Raw genomic sequence first — 16,112 nt, 5'->3', positions numbered from 1 at the left:
CTTGTGGGAGCAGCCCACCAATTTCATTTGACATAAGCTACACTACATGAGACAGAACTGACACCCTGCACTGCCTGAATGACCGAAAACCAAAGACTAGATAGACTAGAGACCTAGGATAAACCCCCATAGTACTGGTCTTTTTTAATTAAGTTAACAATAAAAATGAAACCAAACGATATTCTGCTATACTCATAGATCTGTGTTTAATTGAACCATTCTCTGAGGATTTCCCTCGAAGCAGATGGGAAAAAATATTGAGACCCACCACATTTTACACACATGCACACATAAATGCACACGCACGTGTGTACCCCCTCCCCAGACATACAGGGAGGGGGAGTCAGAGCAGTGATGGAGGAGTACAGACCAACTGACTGACCTTGGAACACACAGATCTAAATGTGATGTCTCCATCAATTCTCCCCCCTCAGAGCTAACAGACCCTTGAGGAAGAGAAGGTGGAAGGAGGATGGGAGTCAGAGGGGACATCAGGAGAAGACAGCAAACTCATGGATACTGAACCAGTTAGCACAGGGCCTAAGTTGGTCTGTGTATATATTATGGCTTTCAGTTTAGTACTTTTATGTGACTCCTGAGTGTGTGAACAAGTGAGTCTGATTGTTGTGCTTTGTCTTGGGCTCTTTTCCTCCTTTGGATTAACCCTGTGAAACTTTGATATTGTGGTTATTGTTTTGTGTATTTTCTTTTAAAAAAAATGAAATGGGAACAGATTTAAGACAAGGGCAAAAAATCCCAATAAATCTTTAAAGAGAAGGAAAAAAATACATGTTAAATTAACATTTGCTAGAATACTGCATTAGCATTACAATTAAATGTAGTATGTTTGCCTATGACAGATATGTTCAGGACACATATACTTGTGTTTTTGTCCACCTATTCTGGCAAAATTTCAGGATCAATTTGAGATTTAGCCTTTCCTAAGGAATAATGTGTTTATATTTCCTGTAAAATGAGTACAACTGAAGAATTACTAAAATACCAGATAAACTATGAAAACATTATGTATAAACTTACGGATTAGCCACCAAGAAAGGTTAGAATAATACATATGAGATAATAAAGCCTGTAACACTTGATGCTAAGTCAAAAATTTTAAGGCTTTTTAAATTTTAAACAACATGAAATATTTGCTAAATCCAAAGCCTGAAAATTGAGTTATCTAAAAGTAGACCATCTACAGTGCTGAACCCAGAAAGCATTACCCACTTAATGTAATAAGCATAACCACATAAAGTGATAACGAGAATGCTGAACACATACAGTTTATTGTATTCTTAGTGCTTCAAAGATATTAATTAATCATGACAAGCAATCTTTAAATAGCTCCATTGCAATGGTCAATGGATAGATCAAGTAATCTGCTCAAAAGTACCTGAGTCAAAAGGTAACTTCTAACAGTAGGTTTCCATAGACTAAGCACTGTGCTTAGTGGCAGTTCCCCTACTCCTAGTTTGGGTATTTCCCCATGGGAAATTGCTTGTAAAACTTAGGGCTTGTATAGGGAAAAAAAATATCTTTTAAAAGCTATAATACTAATTTTTCTTGCTGAAATCTGCAACCTGAACCTTCCCTTGCTTCTTCAGGCTACAAAGGCTTAGGCTAAGTATTCAAAGTGGTCCTATATTAATAGAATTTTATAATACTTGTTCTTGAGCATTTTAAGAAAATACATTCTTTTCAAAATTCTACTTTAATTACAAATATCAAAATATTTTCAAATATCAAGTTCAAAGAAAGATGCACAATCCAGTATAAAATAAATGTTTATAAAATATAGAACATTATGTATATAATAATAAAATTTGACAAGTCTATGCCTAAGATGTTAGCATTGGTGATTACACTTTATACATATAGGATGAATAGTATGTTTCAACATTAGTCCTAATACTCTATAAGAACATGACCTTTAACATGAAAATCACCACTCTACAATCACAGAGGATGAACCTTAAAGCAAAAGAACAAAATCCATAGTACAGCTGAAAGTTAGTAAGAGAACCATACCTGAAGGCATAATAGACCACACCAAATAAGTCTTTTGAACTAAAACCCATGTAAAAGAATATGAAGAGACCTTGCATATGCCTGAATGAGAATTCAAGGACAAGAGCGAAGCAGACAACAATGGCAACATCTTCATATCCTTTAAAAAAAAATTCTTGAATTCAAACATCCAACAATCTCAATGAGTCTCAAAGCACAATAAATGAAAATACTATTATATGTTACTATAATAAATATATGACAGAACTATTTCATTCTTTGGCATAAGTCCAAAGGACATGATATCCTACTATTGAGATACTTGCTTGGTCATATTTATTTCTGCTCTACTCACAATATGTATGTAATGAAGGTAAGCATATTAAATGTTCGCCAAGTAATGAACTTGCAGACAATGAAAATGAAGTACATAATCACAAAAGAATTGTATTTAGCTTTAAAGAAAATGATATCATAAAACTTTTTGGAAAACAAGGAGAATCAGAAAATATACATATAACATAAACTATGACCCAGAAGAACATATGTCACATTCTCTATTATGTATAAATTCAAAATATGAACCTTTAGGTTTCAATGTAACCTTGCTGTCCTAGTTACTTTTCTATTGTTGTGAAAAGATACAATGACTAAGGCAACAACATACAAAGAGTTTATTAGGGCTTACAGTTTCAGCAAGTTATCGTCCATGACCACCATGATAAGGGAGCATGGTAGCAGGCAGGCAGGTATAGCACTGGAGCAGTAGCTGAGAGCTTACATACGGATCTGCAAGGAGGAGGCAGAGAGAAAGAGAGCAAACTGGGAATGGCATGGACATTTGAAACCTCAAAGCCTGCCTCCAGTGAAGCACCTTCTCCAAGAAAACTGCATCTCCTAATGCTTCCCATACAATCCGTAAACTAGGGACCAAGCATTCAAATACATGGTGTATGAGGCCATTCTCAATCAAACCACTCCATCTGAGTACTCCTAGAATCCAGGATGGTAAAAAGGAACCATTAGGTGAAGGGTAGAACAAGCACAAGAAGAGTCTCATAGGACAAAGGTGCTATAAAGGAGAAAAGGGAATGATGGGGTGGGGGACCTAACTGGGGAAGGGTTAATACAGAGGAAAAGGGATAACACTAAGGAATTCTAGAAAAGCCATTGCAAACCTATTATTTGATAAGCATATTTAAAAACATATATACATTTACAAACACACACATGCACACACACAGATACACACACATATACAATTTTAGGAGTTATTCCACACAGTGGGATACTGCTTCCTTCTAGAGTCATAGACTATCTAACAACTACAACAACAACAACAACTACAACAACAAGCTGCAAATTGTTGGCTATAAGGTTTAAGTGAGTCTTGAAAAATATAGGTTCTTGCCAGTGCTCTTGCCTGTTTGCTACAGCATGCAAGCAAGCCCTATTGCTGAAGACACAACACAACCTGGTAACAGGGTTAGAAGAAATCAAGCTGGTCCTCTGCCCTGGAAACTTCCTACATGGGGAGTTGGTCTCAGTGTCAGGTGCTAGCTATATAAGGGAGAACAGACACCAATTGTGCTACCCATCTGTAAAGTCTGTTGTATTACTTTCCTGTTGCTATGCTTAGACACGTGCAACTAATAACAAGACATGTTCATTTGGGTTCATGTTTCCAAAGAGGCAGAGTCCATCATCAGCATGATAGGCAAGCTTGACAGCAAGCAGGTATGAAGGCTGGAGTAGCAAGATAAAAACTTAGTTCTTAGGTCATTAAATGGAAGCACAAACAAATCGAATGCAAGAAATCAGAAAACAAGTCTTCTGAAACTTCAAATCTTCCAAGTGACAAACACTCTAGCAAGGTCAAATCTCCTAAACCGACCTAAATATCTCCACCAACCAGAGACCAAGTATTTACATGCATGGAGTTACTCAAGGAGAAATCTGAATTTGCATGAATTTTTATATTGGGTTTCTATTTTGTATAGGAATTTTGAACCGTTATACAGAAAATGTGGTACATTTATACAATGGAGTACTACTCAGCTATTAAAAAGAATGAATTTATGAAATTCCTAGGCAAATGGATGGACCTGGAGGGCATCATCCTGAGTGAGGTAACCCAATCACAAAGGAACTCTCACAATATGTACTCACTGATAAGTGGATATTAGCCCAGAAACTTAGGATACCCAAGATAGAAGATACAATTTGCTAAACACATTAAACTCAAGAGAACGAAGACCAAAGTGTGGACACTTTGCCCCTTCTTAGAATAGGAAACAAAACACCCATGGAAGGAGTTACAGAGACAAAATTTGGAAGTGTGACGAAAGGATGGACCAACTAGTGAATGCCATATCCAGAGATCCATCTCATGATCAGCTTCCAAACGCTGACACCATTGCATACACTAGCACGATTTTGCTGAAAGGACCCAGATATAGCTGTCTCTTGTGAGACTATGCCAGGGCCTAGCAAACACAAAAGTGGATGCTCACAGTCAGCTATTGAATGGACCACAGGGCCCCCAATGGAGGAACTAGAGAAAGCACCCAAGAAGCTAAAGGGATCTGCAACCCTATAGGTGGAACAACAATATGAACTAAGCAGTACCCCGGAGCTCTTGTCTCTAGCTGCATATGTATCAAAAGATGGCCTAGTCAGCCATCACTGGAAAGAGAGGCCCACTGGACTTGCAAACTTTATATGCCCCAGTACAGGGGAACACCAGGGCCAAAAAGGGGGAGTGGGTGGGTAGGGGAGTGGTAGGGGTAGGGGGGACTTTTGGTATACCATTGGAAATGTAAATGAGCTAAATACCTAATAAAAATGGGGAAAAAAAGAAGGAGGGGGGAGTGAAAATGATGAAAGAAAGTGCACTTACAAATAAAATTCTCAAAAAATAAAGTACATTTTAAGAGTTAAATGAGTAAATGTATTTAAGATTAATGAGTGAAAGCACTGAGATTAATAATTGAATTATTGAAAAGAAAAATGAAATCGAGCATATTAAAGAAATTCACTCTGTAATTTTACACCAGAAAAGCTTACTACAAATAAAGGTAAAACAAGGTTATTTAGAGATAAAGATTAAGAGGATCTATAATCCCTAATATAGTTTCAGTCACATGGAAAATAACAGACCTGAAATACTAGACATCTGATAAGAAAAAATGGTAAATGTATGTCAAAATGAAACCAACCTTAACATTATAAAACAATAATAAATATTTCATATGCTTTAAACTGACAAACAACAATATAAAAACTAAGAAAGGGTGGATAGTTAAAAGTTTTTGGTCTAAGGGTGTTGTTTTGCTTGGCTAGGTAATAAAAGTATCCACATAACTGTACAGTACACATGATGCCATTTCTAGGGTGATCATCTAAAAATAGAGTCCTTACGTACCAGAGTATAAAAACAATCTCTCTCTCTCTCTCTCTCTCTCTCTCTCTCTCTCTCTCTCTCTCTCTCTGTGTGTGTGTGTGTGTGTGTGTGTGTGTGTGAGAGAGAGAGAGAGAGAGAGAGAGAGAGAGAACAAAGAAGAAAAAGAGATTAATAAAAAAGAGAAAGGACAAGTAAATGTGGGAAAATAAAGACAAAATACTAAAAATACAAGGAAAGGATATTAAAAGCCAAAAGGAAAAAACCAAGTAACATAGAAAGACAGGCACATAAGAAGAAAACCCTGGTTCTTCACTGTAACTTTTGAAAGCCAGCAAGGTATGGATGATGGGTGCTCTGCAAAAGGAGAGATCACAGAAGCCAGCGTAGACTACATACACTGTAAAATTATAAATCACCATAGATGGAGAAAGAAAAACATTACACTTACAAAACCAAACCTAAAATAACTCCTGGACACAATTCAGCTCTTCAGAAGGTACTAGAAAGGAAACTTCTGAGGAGATTAACTACACTTAAGAGGACACATAGAACATATAATCCAGAAACAGTAACTCAAATTTTGAAAAAGTAACCACACTGCCACAACAAAATAACAAACATCAGTAACACGGCTCACTAACAATTCTCAATACTGATGATCTCAACTCCTCAATCCAGACTAACAGACTAGAGTAGAAAAAGGATTCTCCTCCTTTCCACTACTCTTGGGCATATACTTTAATGACTCAGTATCAATTATAGATATACTAGCTCATCCATGTTCATTGCTGTTCTATTCACGATAGCTAGAAATTGGAATCAGTCTAGATGTTCACTGACAAGTGGATAAAGAAAATGTGGTACATTTACACAATGGAATATTATTCAGAAACTAGTAAAAGTGGAATTAGAAAGTTTTACACATAAAAGGATAGAGCTAGGAATAATCACCCCAAGTGAGATAAACCTGTCCAAAAAGACAAGTATTGTATATATTCTTCAATGTAGATATTTGCTCTTAAGGTTTCAGTATATTTGATACAATCCAAATGACCAAAGAGATTAGATACTTAGTAAGGGACTAAATGGGAGGAAGGGATTTCCCAAGCTGGGGAAATAGTATATAGTGTTTTGTGGAGATTAAGGGGCAACAAGGAGAATTAAATAGGGAGGGGAAGAAAGATAAGAATCCATGAGGGAATACAGGGAGGAAGAATTAATACAATACAGGGAGAAAGTCAATATGGAAAACTATTACTAGAGAACTTTTCTAAAACATATAAATATATGAAAGGAATCTTCAGGGAGTTGCCAAATAACAGGGGAGACAATTCCCAAATTAGACTAATCTAATGCCACAAGTGAAACCTCCAGTGCCAGGAATGGGTTAATTTTTTTGAGTCACTGGCCAAAGGGATCTCATGGAAACCACATAATATGACAGGCTAATGTCAAAGCTATTGGTTGCTGTCCATAAATTGATGTTAAGTGATGCAAAAGGCAACACTTAACTTACGTCATCAAACATTTACAAGTTGAGCTATTGCCTAACTATATTACCTCTACTGACGATTGCTCCTGGTACTGAATGTACACAGCATGGTACTAAAGGAGAAAAGTCTTCATCAGTATACCCAACAGCGTTTTGCCTGTGAGAGTCACTGGTGCAAGAGGGCGCAAATGTTATGGGAGTGACTACCCCACTTTGCTTGGTCTCATGGTTCAGTCAGTGCATGAGGAGGCCCTTTTCAGGTCTGTGATCTTGAGGTTTGGTCAAAATGAATAAAAACAACAACCCATTCAATTGCAAGCCAAGTTCAAACTTCTTGGAATATCTTTGAGGTTGGACAAAGATTGAATACAATAATGAAGTTAGCATTAAGAATTGATACTGGACTTTTAAGCTTTTCTTCTAAATTTAATTCAGAATTTTTTACACCATTTTAAAAGCAGGATAGACAATATATAAGCTAAGAGAATAATTAAAGTCTCTTCAAATTCATGGGATGGATGCATATACATATATATACATATATACACATACGTATATATATCATAGAGTATGTTCAATATATCTGCGTGCACTTAGGCATATATCCAATACAACACATATAATAATCAAGTTTTTAACATAAGACAATCTGAACAAACAAAAGAAATATGGTCAGAAGTATAAGTGGATGTCTCAAATTTACCATGCTAGGAGAACACAGTATATTTTTAGGTTTATAGCATGTGAATTGTGCTGAGGTGAGCAGACAGCATAATGTAATGAAGGTGGATACACACAGAAATACACACCTAAACACTCTCCTATAGCTAGCAGGTTTGTGAAGATAAAATCCTGAAATTTGTTTACGTAAAATTACAGGGCCCACAATGATTCTTATTCCTTTAGCCTTCTTTTTATTCTGGCGCACAGAAGATAGGATAGAGCTACTAAAATCTACATATCCTTACAAAAGGATGAATAACACAATGAAGGCAAAAATGACCATAACTGTTACCTATTTCTATAACCTAGGTTTGTTTTTATTTGTGACCATTCTTCATTATTCTCTATTTATTCTACAGAAATGTAGTCTTATTATGCCATCACCTGGGCTGAAAAGAGATTCCTTCCTTAGTCTTCCATGCATCTGTGATTAAACATGTGCCCCATTTTACCCAACTAAAGAAGAAGCTGTCTTGTTTGTTGTGCCTGGCACACAATAAATATATATTCTGTCAGCAAGTTCCAACCCCATACTTCATTTGTAAATATACAATGAAATAGCCCTCACCCATAGTCATTTCGCCCATATGGGTGATGTTCTATACTTCCCTTTGAATATAGGAGAGAACTTGTGCCTATGAGTGAATATGACAAAGATAGTACTTTGTGACTTCAGAACCTAGGTCATCACAAGGACAAACATTCCACCTAACTTTATTCTTCTTCTACTCAATGTATGAAGACCTAGTCTTCATGTTAGGAGGAAGCACAAACTAACATGTATGAAGACATATTTAAAGTGGCTTCTATTGAAGAACTGAGTTCTGGACCAAAAGAATTATCTGCTGGATGTGAATGAAGTTTTTTTTCAACGATTTCAGTTTACAGCTCTCTAGTTAGAGTTGCAGTGAAGAAACACCATGACCAAAAGCAAGTTCAGGAGGATATTGTTTATTTGTGTTACACTTTCACACTGTATCCCATCATTGAAATAAGCCAGGACAGGACCTCAAACAGGACAGGAAACTGGAGGCAGGAACTGATGAAGAGGTAATGGGGGAACGCTACTTACTGGCTTGTTCCCTATGGCTTTGGTCTTCTTATGGAATCCAGGACCTTAAGGCCAGCGATGTTCCCATCCACAATGGGCTAGGCCCTCCCACATCAATCACTAATTAAGGAATTACTTTACAGGTTGCTTCCAGCCCAATTTTACAGAAGCATTTTCTCAACTGGGGTTCCCCCATGTTAAGATAAATCTAGCTTGTTTCAAGTTCTTATACAATTAGCCAATACAACTGAGCCTTTGTCAACCTGACACACACACATGATGACAATACAATAATACAATGTAATATAGTGTAAAACATTTACAAACTTAAAAGTCCTACAATTTTTAAAAATTCAAACACAAAAAGTATTTAATCTCTTTTAAAAAATGCAGTCTCTTTTAAAATCCAATAGCTCTCCACTGTGGGTATTACAAAATAAAAGAAGAGTGAAAACTTCAAGAGGGAAAATCCCAAGTCACAGCCACATCTGAACAAATCAAAACCAAACTCCAATTCCAACTATAAAAACTGAGTAACCAACATCTGGGATCCACTAATGACCTGGGCTCCTCCAAAGGACTTGAGTCAGTTTTTGGCTCTGCCCTCAGGCACTGCACACACAGGAAGTTTCCTTGCATTAGGCTAGCTCACTCCACACCTGCTGCTGTCTTTGGCAGTCATCTCATGGTATTGTCAACTCCAAAATGCTTGGGTCTTCTGCTGAAATTGCACTGCATTTCACCAAGAGTGTCTCCTGGGCTCTATTTAGGGACTCCAGCTATGCCAACACAGTACCAAGCCTCTTCATAACCCATTTATGCCTTAAAAACTAGTACTACCTGGGCCAGTCATACTACCTAAGTTCAGCAGCCAGCATGAGAAAGAACCTTGGTCAATTCTGGAACATAGCTTCTCTGTTCTAATCCTTAAGAAACACTTGCCTGGACATTCCACCTCACAGTCCTGGTCTCTTCTTAACCACAGGTGACACCAGCCCCAGCCCCAGCCCCAGCCCCAGGCCCAGGAAAGCAGAGGTTTCATTTAGTGGTTCTGGTCTCTTGTTAATCAGAGGCAATTATTCAGCTCCAGCTGACCAGGCACCACATCAGGCCTGATATAGTCTGTGCTTCCTCCCTCTGAAATGTCACAAGCCAGGTTTCCATCATCATTACTGCTTTCAACATTTTTATCTTCCAGGCTCCTACAAAACAGCTCATTGAGATCTCAACACCCAATGGCTTTTCTACCTCAAAGTTCCAAAGGGTTTTCACAATCCTCCCAAGAAAACAGGGTCAGATCTGTCACAGCAAGAACACACTATGCTGGTACTAACTGGCCTTAGGGTTATTTATGTGCAATGAAATGACATGAAACCATTTTTAAGGGTTAACAAGAGATGAAAATCTATTTATTCAGATGAATTACCTGCGATCAAATAATGTTAAGAAACACTTTGAGTTATGAAGCTCTCTCACTATTAACTGTATCTAATCCAACTGATTAAATAAAATAAATAAATAAATAAATAGTCATGGAGTGGAAGCTACATTTTGTTTTGTTTTGTTTCCAGAGTCCTATCTCCCTATTTTTCTTCCTGTCATCTTCCAGATAATTTCTTCAAACATTCTTTCTCATCTTTTAAACTTAGAAATCTCTGAACCATTCTCATAATTTTTTCCTCCTATTCAAAACACTGGAATCCAGTAACCATGTCAATATACTATACCAACAACCCAGACATTCTTTCTACACTGTCACATCCAGAAAACAGTAAATTGAGAAATGCCACTCACCGATCATGATCTTCTGATTTCAAACATTTTGATTTAGTTAGGATCCGATACACAGGTTCTTGTAGAAGTTATCTTCAGAAGAGAACATAAAAGAAAAGAAAAAAATAAGATGACTCAGAAGAACAAAGCAGTAAGCCTTAAAAGCATTTAAGCATTTGCAAGCGCTAAATAAAATACAAATGATACTCAATGTTATATATTCTATATAAGCTTTGTAAATTTTATAAAGTTCAGTGGCTACTTTATAGACTAATGTTAACCTCTATGTTTTTTCAATACCTTCTTTACTCTGATTTTATTCTGTTCAGATTGTCTCAACCACCTAGCCATCAATATCATCAACACCCTTCCCACACCTGTTTTTCCTGATTGTTTTGTGTAAAACATGAAATATAAACTCTGCTAATAGTGGGAATATCCCTGTCAATGTCCTCCATCTGGGATGGAGTATTGCCTGTTAATACTATCAGCTGCCCTGTCTTCAGGCTGTGCAACACTCCATTCGATTGGATACCACACTTAAAACAACTCTAAACTCCCCAACACCTACTGCTTCCCTCCTCTTACAATGGAAAGATACTACCTTCTGGGCCCTGCTTTGTGTGTTAAGTTTGTTATCCTGTCTGTTTCTTTTTTTTTAATATTTATTATTTATTATATGTAAGTACACGGTAGCTGTCTTCAGATACTCCAGAAGAGGGTGTCAGATCTCCTTAGAGATGGTTGTGAGCCACCATGTGGTTGCTGGGATTTGAACTCTGGACCTTCGGAAGAGCAGTTGGGTGCTCTTACCCACTGAGCCATCTCACCAGCCCATCCTGTCTGTTTCTAGTCCACTTAGTTTCTCCTAATTAACTTCCTTTCTCTTCATTTTCACAAATTCCTCAAAAAAGTTAAAACCCTGGTTTTTATTGTTTGTTTGTTTTGTTTTCCTGAGATACTTGAATCAATCCTACTAAAATCAGAGACAACTTAAGGATGTCCACTCTCCCTGTATCTAATCAATATAGTACTCGAAGTTCTAGCCAGAGCAATAAGACAACAAAAGGAGATCAAGGGGACACAAATTGGCAAAAAAAAGAGGTCAAGGCATCACTAGTTTCAGGTGACAGTATACATAAACGAGCCCAAAGATTCTACCAGAGAACTTCTACAGCTGATAAAAAAAACCTCCAGCCTGGATATAAATGAACTCAAAACAAATCAGTAGCATTCTTTTATACAAATGATAAATGGGCTGAGAAAGAAATTAGAGAAACAACTCCCTTCACAATAGTCACACATATAAAATCCCTTCGAGTAAGTCTAATCAAACAAATGAAAGATCTGTATCACAAGAACTTTAAGTCTCTCAGGAAAGAAATCGAAGATGACCCCAGAAAATGGAGAGATCTCCCTCATGGATTGGTAGGATTAACACAGTATAAATGGCTATCTTACCAAAAGCAATCTACAGATTCAATGCAATCCCCATCAAATTTCCAACACAATTCTTCAAAGACATGGAAAGAGCCAATCTCAATTTCATGTTGAAAACAAAAAACCCAGAATATGAAAACAATTCTTAACAATAAAAGACCTTCAATTCAATTAATAAAGAATTACATTAACTAGAACTTCTGACCATTGGTTCAGGTAACCGGTTCATATTCATAACAACCATCTAATGGAATTAACTCTTGATCATTACGTGGGGTTAGAAACAGAAGACAGTTAGGGGCCAGTTATTACACATCAACCTTACTAACCTATTTAAATCTACAGGAAAGGTTAAGAATCCCAGATCTCCCATGCTCATGGATTGGCAGAATCAACATTGTAAAAATGGCTATCTTGCCAAAAGCAATCTACAGATTCAATGCAATCCCCATCAAAATTCCAACTCAATTCTTCAACGAATTAGAAAGGGCAATCGGCAGATTCATCTGGAATAACAAAAAACCTAGGATAGCAAAAACTCTTCTCAAGGATAAAAGAACCTCTGGTGGAATCACCATGCCGGACCTAAAATTGTACTACAGAGCAATTGTGATAAAAACTGCATGGTACTGGTATAGTGACAGACAAGTAGACCAATGGAACAGAATTGAAGACCCAGAGATGAACCCACACACCTATGGTCACTTGATCTTTGACAAGGGAGCTAAAACCATCCAGTGGAAAAAAGACAGCATTTTCAACAAATGGTGCTGGCACAACTGGCGGTTATCATGTAGAAGAATGCGAATTGATCCATTTCTATCTCCTTGTACTAAGGTTAAATCTAAGTGGATTAAGGAACTCCACATAAAACCAGAGACACTGAAACTTATAGAGGAGAAAGTAGGGAAAAGCCTCGAAGACATGGGTACAGGGGAAAAATTCCTGAATAGAACAGCAATGGCTTGTGCTGTAAGATTGAGAATCGATAAATGGGACCTCATAAAATTGCAAAGCTTCTGCAAAGCAAAAGACACCGTCAATAAGACAAAAAGGCCACCAACAGATTGGGAAAGGATCTTTACCTATCCCAAATCGGATAGGGGACTAATATCCAATATATATAAAGAACTAAAAAAGGTGGACTCCAGAAAATCAAATAACCCCATTAAAAAATGGGGCTCAGAGCTGAACAAAGAATTCTCACCTGAGGAATACCGAATGGCTGAGAAGCACCTGAAAAAATGTTCAACATCCTTAATTATCAGGGAAATGCAAATCAAAACAACCCTGAGATTCCACTTCACTCCAGTCAGAATGGCTTAGATCAAAAACTCAGGTGACAGCAGATGCTGGCGTGGATGTGGAGAAAGGGCAACACTTCTCCATTGTTGGTGGGATTGCAAGCTTGTACAACCACTCTGGAAATCAGTCTGGCGGTTCCTCAGAAAATTGGACATAGTACTACCTGAGGATCCAGCAATACCTCTCCTGGGCATATATCCAGAAGATGTCCCAACTGGTAAGAAGGACACATTCTCCACTATGTTCATAGCAGCCTTATTTATAATAGCCAGAAGCTGGAAAGAAACCAGATGCCCCTCAACAGAGGAATGGATACAGAAAATGTGGTACATTTACACAATGGAATACTACTCAGCTATTTAAAAAATGAATTTATGAAATTCCTAGGCAAATGGATGGACCTGGAGGGCATCATCCTGAGTGAGGTAACCCAATCACAAAGGAACTCGCACAATATGTACTCACTGATAAGTGGATATTAGCCCAGAAACTTAGGATAACCAAGATATGAGATACAACTTGCTAAATGCATGAAACTCAAGAAGAAGGAAGACCAAAGTGTGGACACTTTACCCCTTCCTAGAAATGGGAACAAATCACCCATGGAAGGAGTTACAGAGACAAAATTTGGAGCTGTGACAAAAAGATGGACCATCTAATGATTGCCATATGCAGGGATCCATCCCATAATCAGATTCAAACGCTGACACCATTGCACACACTAGCAAAATTTTGCTGAAAGGACCCAGATATAGCTCTCTCTTGTGAGACTATGCCGGGGCCTAGCAAATACAGAAGTGGATGATCACAGTCAGCTATTGGATGGGTCACACGGCCCCCAATAGAGGAGCTAGAGATATTACCCAAGGAGCTAAAGGGACCTGCAACCCTATAGGTGGAACAACAATATGAACTAACTAGTACCCCAGAGCTCTTGTCTCTAGCTGCATATGCATCAAAAGATGGCCTGGTCAGCCATCACTGCAAAGAGAGGCCCATTGGATTTGCCAACTTTAGATGCCCCAGTACAGGGGAACGCCAGGGCCAAAAAGGGGAGTGGGTGAGTAGGGGATTGGGGGTGGGTGGGCATGGGGGACCTTTGGGATAGCACTGAAAATGTAAACGAGGAAAATACCTAATAATAAAAAAAAAGAATCCCAACCTTAAAGCTTTCCCAAAGACTCTGAATACACATTCTTTTTCCAGTATGTAACCGTCTCTACTGGGCACATAACTTACATTAGCAACCAAAAATTTCGACATATATCCCACTAAACACAAAAGTCAATACACCCTGTTCAAAATTCTCATGTCTAAATTAATGCTCAATTCTTTTGTTCACACATAAACAAGCTAGACAGGTCTTAATCTGAGATCATTCTCCACTGCCAATATAGGCATTTCCCTTATTATTACTCACGTAAATTCAAATGTTGTACCTGTTATCTATCCTCCCTATCTATTCTATCCAATGTTTTCCTACATGGCCACTGGTCGTATGGACTAAGGTTAAAATTCCTTAGCTGGCTTCTCACCTTTCCTTTCCTCCAACACACATTACTCACAGCAGTCAGAATGAGCTTTCCATAATTCAAGCTTTATTACATTGCTCTCTGATGACTCAAACTTTGCCATACTTTAAACATTCAAATGGCTTCTCAATGTAATCAGACTCATATACAAACAGCTTATCACAGGTTGGTGTCCTATCCACTATGCATCCATATTCATTGTCAAAGTGGGAGTTCTCTTCCTCTTCCTTCAGATACAGCTGTACAAAATAATTACAAAATAATCTCTTTCTTTTTCCCCCATCTATGTAAGTGTTTACTTTTCATGTCATAAAAAGACATGTCATAATCCTGGGAAATTCTTTTCTGATTTATATAATCTTTGTAATGACCAGTAGCATGGTTTTGGTGTCCTATGAAATAGACAGCCTTAGCACCTCTACATTTCTCAGATTGCCTTTCAGGTAGGCTGTGAAAATAAGGGTTATTTGGGATCAATAAGATATGAACAAAGGAGCCAAGTGTAGGGCTGGTCCTTAAATGCTTCCTATAAGATTGTTCCATTTCTCCTCTCTTACTGTCAATCTGAAAAGCCAGTTCAGGGAACTGGGACACCTGAATAAACTAAAGAAACGAAAAACAAATTTCTTCATGATATTATTATTCTGGGATACCTAATAGCCGAGTTTGGCCTATGCTTAATTATAAAAATTATGACTTGAGAAATATGTATTTATATAAACCATGAAAAAGACAGAAAGATTATTTCAGGTCTTATGCCAATGACTAAAGGATGACAAAAGCTACCACAGGACATCCTTATTACTTAACACAATTGGTTGAGGATTATTTGCCTGTCAAACTTAAAGAAAAAAATGTGTTTTTCTTGCCCAATGAATATTTATAGTATTTAGCAAAGTACTTTTTTAAGTAATAGAAAGAAAACAGGCACATGTTTTGATATAAGCTACACTGCTATAATATTGTGTCACCATTATTGATAATGTAATATTGCATACTACCTACTCAGTCTTCTAGTAGTTTAAATGCCTTTAATTTTAGTTTAAAAATAGCTGCATAGGTATATCATATATTTAAAATTTAATAAGCAGGGACCTGCTATTCACAACAAATAATATGCCATAAGCATATAATTATATATATATATAATAATGAACCCAAATATTTCCTGTTTTTTGACATTTAGATTTTTCTATCATTAATTTTAGACAGATCATTATTTCTGTTTCTATTCAAGATAATAATTGCCATGTTTAGCCATAATAGGTTCCATTTTCTTTTTACACTGTATTTTCCTTAAGAGTTTGAATTTTGTCTTCATATTCTTATACTCCATGGTATGGTTGACTTGATGTTAATTTGTACTGAATGTTATATATTACT

General features: G+C 37.2%; 1 protein-coding gene across 13 annotated transcripts in view; it reads right to left on the bottom strand.

The window, feature by feature from the left end:
• Mbd5 (methyl-CpG binding domain protein 5) overlaps positions 1-16,112 on the bottom strand; it is a 370,190-nt gene that overhangs the window by 290,890 nt on the left and 63,188 nt on the right. For all 13 annotated transcript variants that reach the window (XR_003950018.1, XR_003950019.1, XM_030246630.1 and 10 more), the window contains one exon: positions 10,474-10,545. The gene's annotated coding sequence lies outside the window, so the exon portion shown is untranslated. The remainder of the gene's footprint in view (positions 1-10,473; positions 10,546-16,112) is intronic.

This window comes from Mus musculus, chromosome 2, assembly GCF_000001635.26.
Source record: "Mus musculus strain C57BL/6J chromosome 2, GRCm38.p6 C57BL/6J".
Classification (NCBI taxonomy): Eukaryota; Metazoa; Chordata; class Mammalia; order Rodentia; family Muridae; genus Mus; species Mus musculus.
This window is presented reverse-complemented; position numbering and strand designations above follow the sequence as displayed.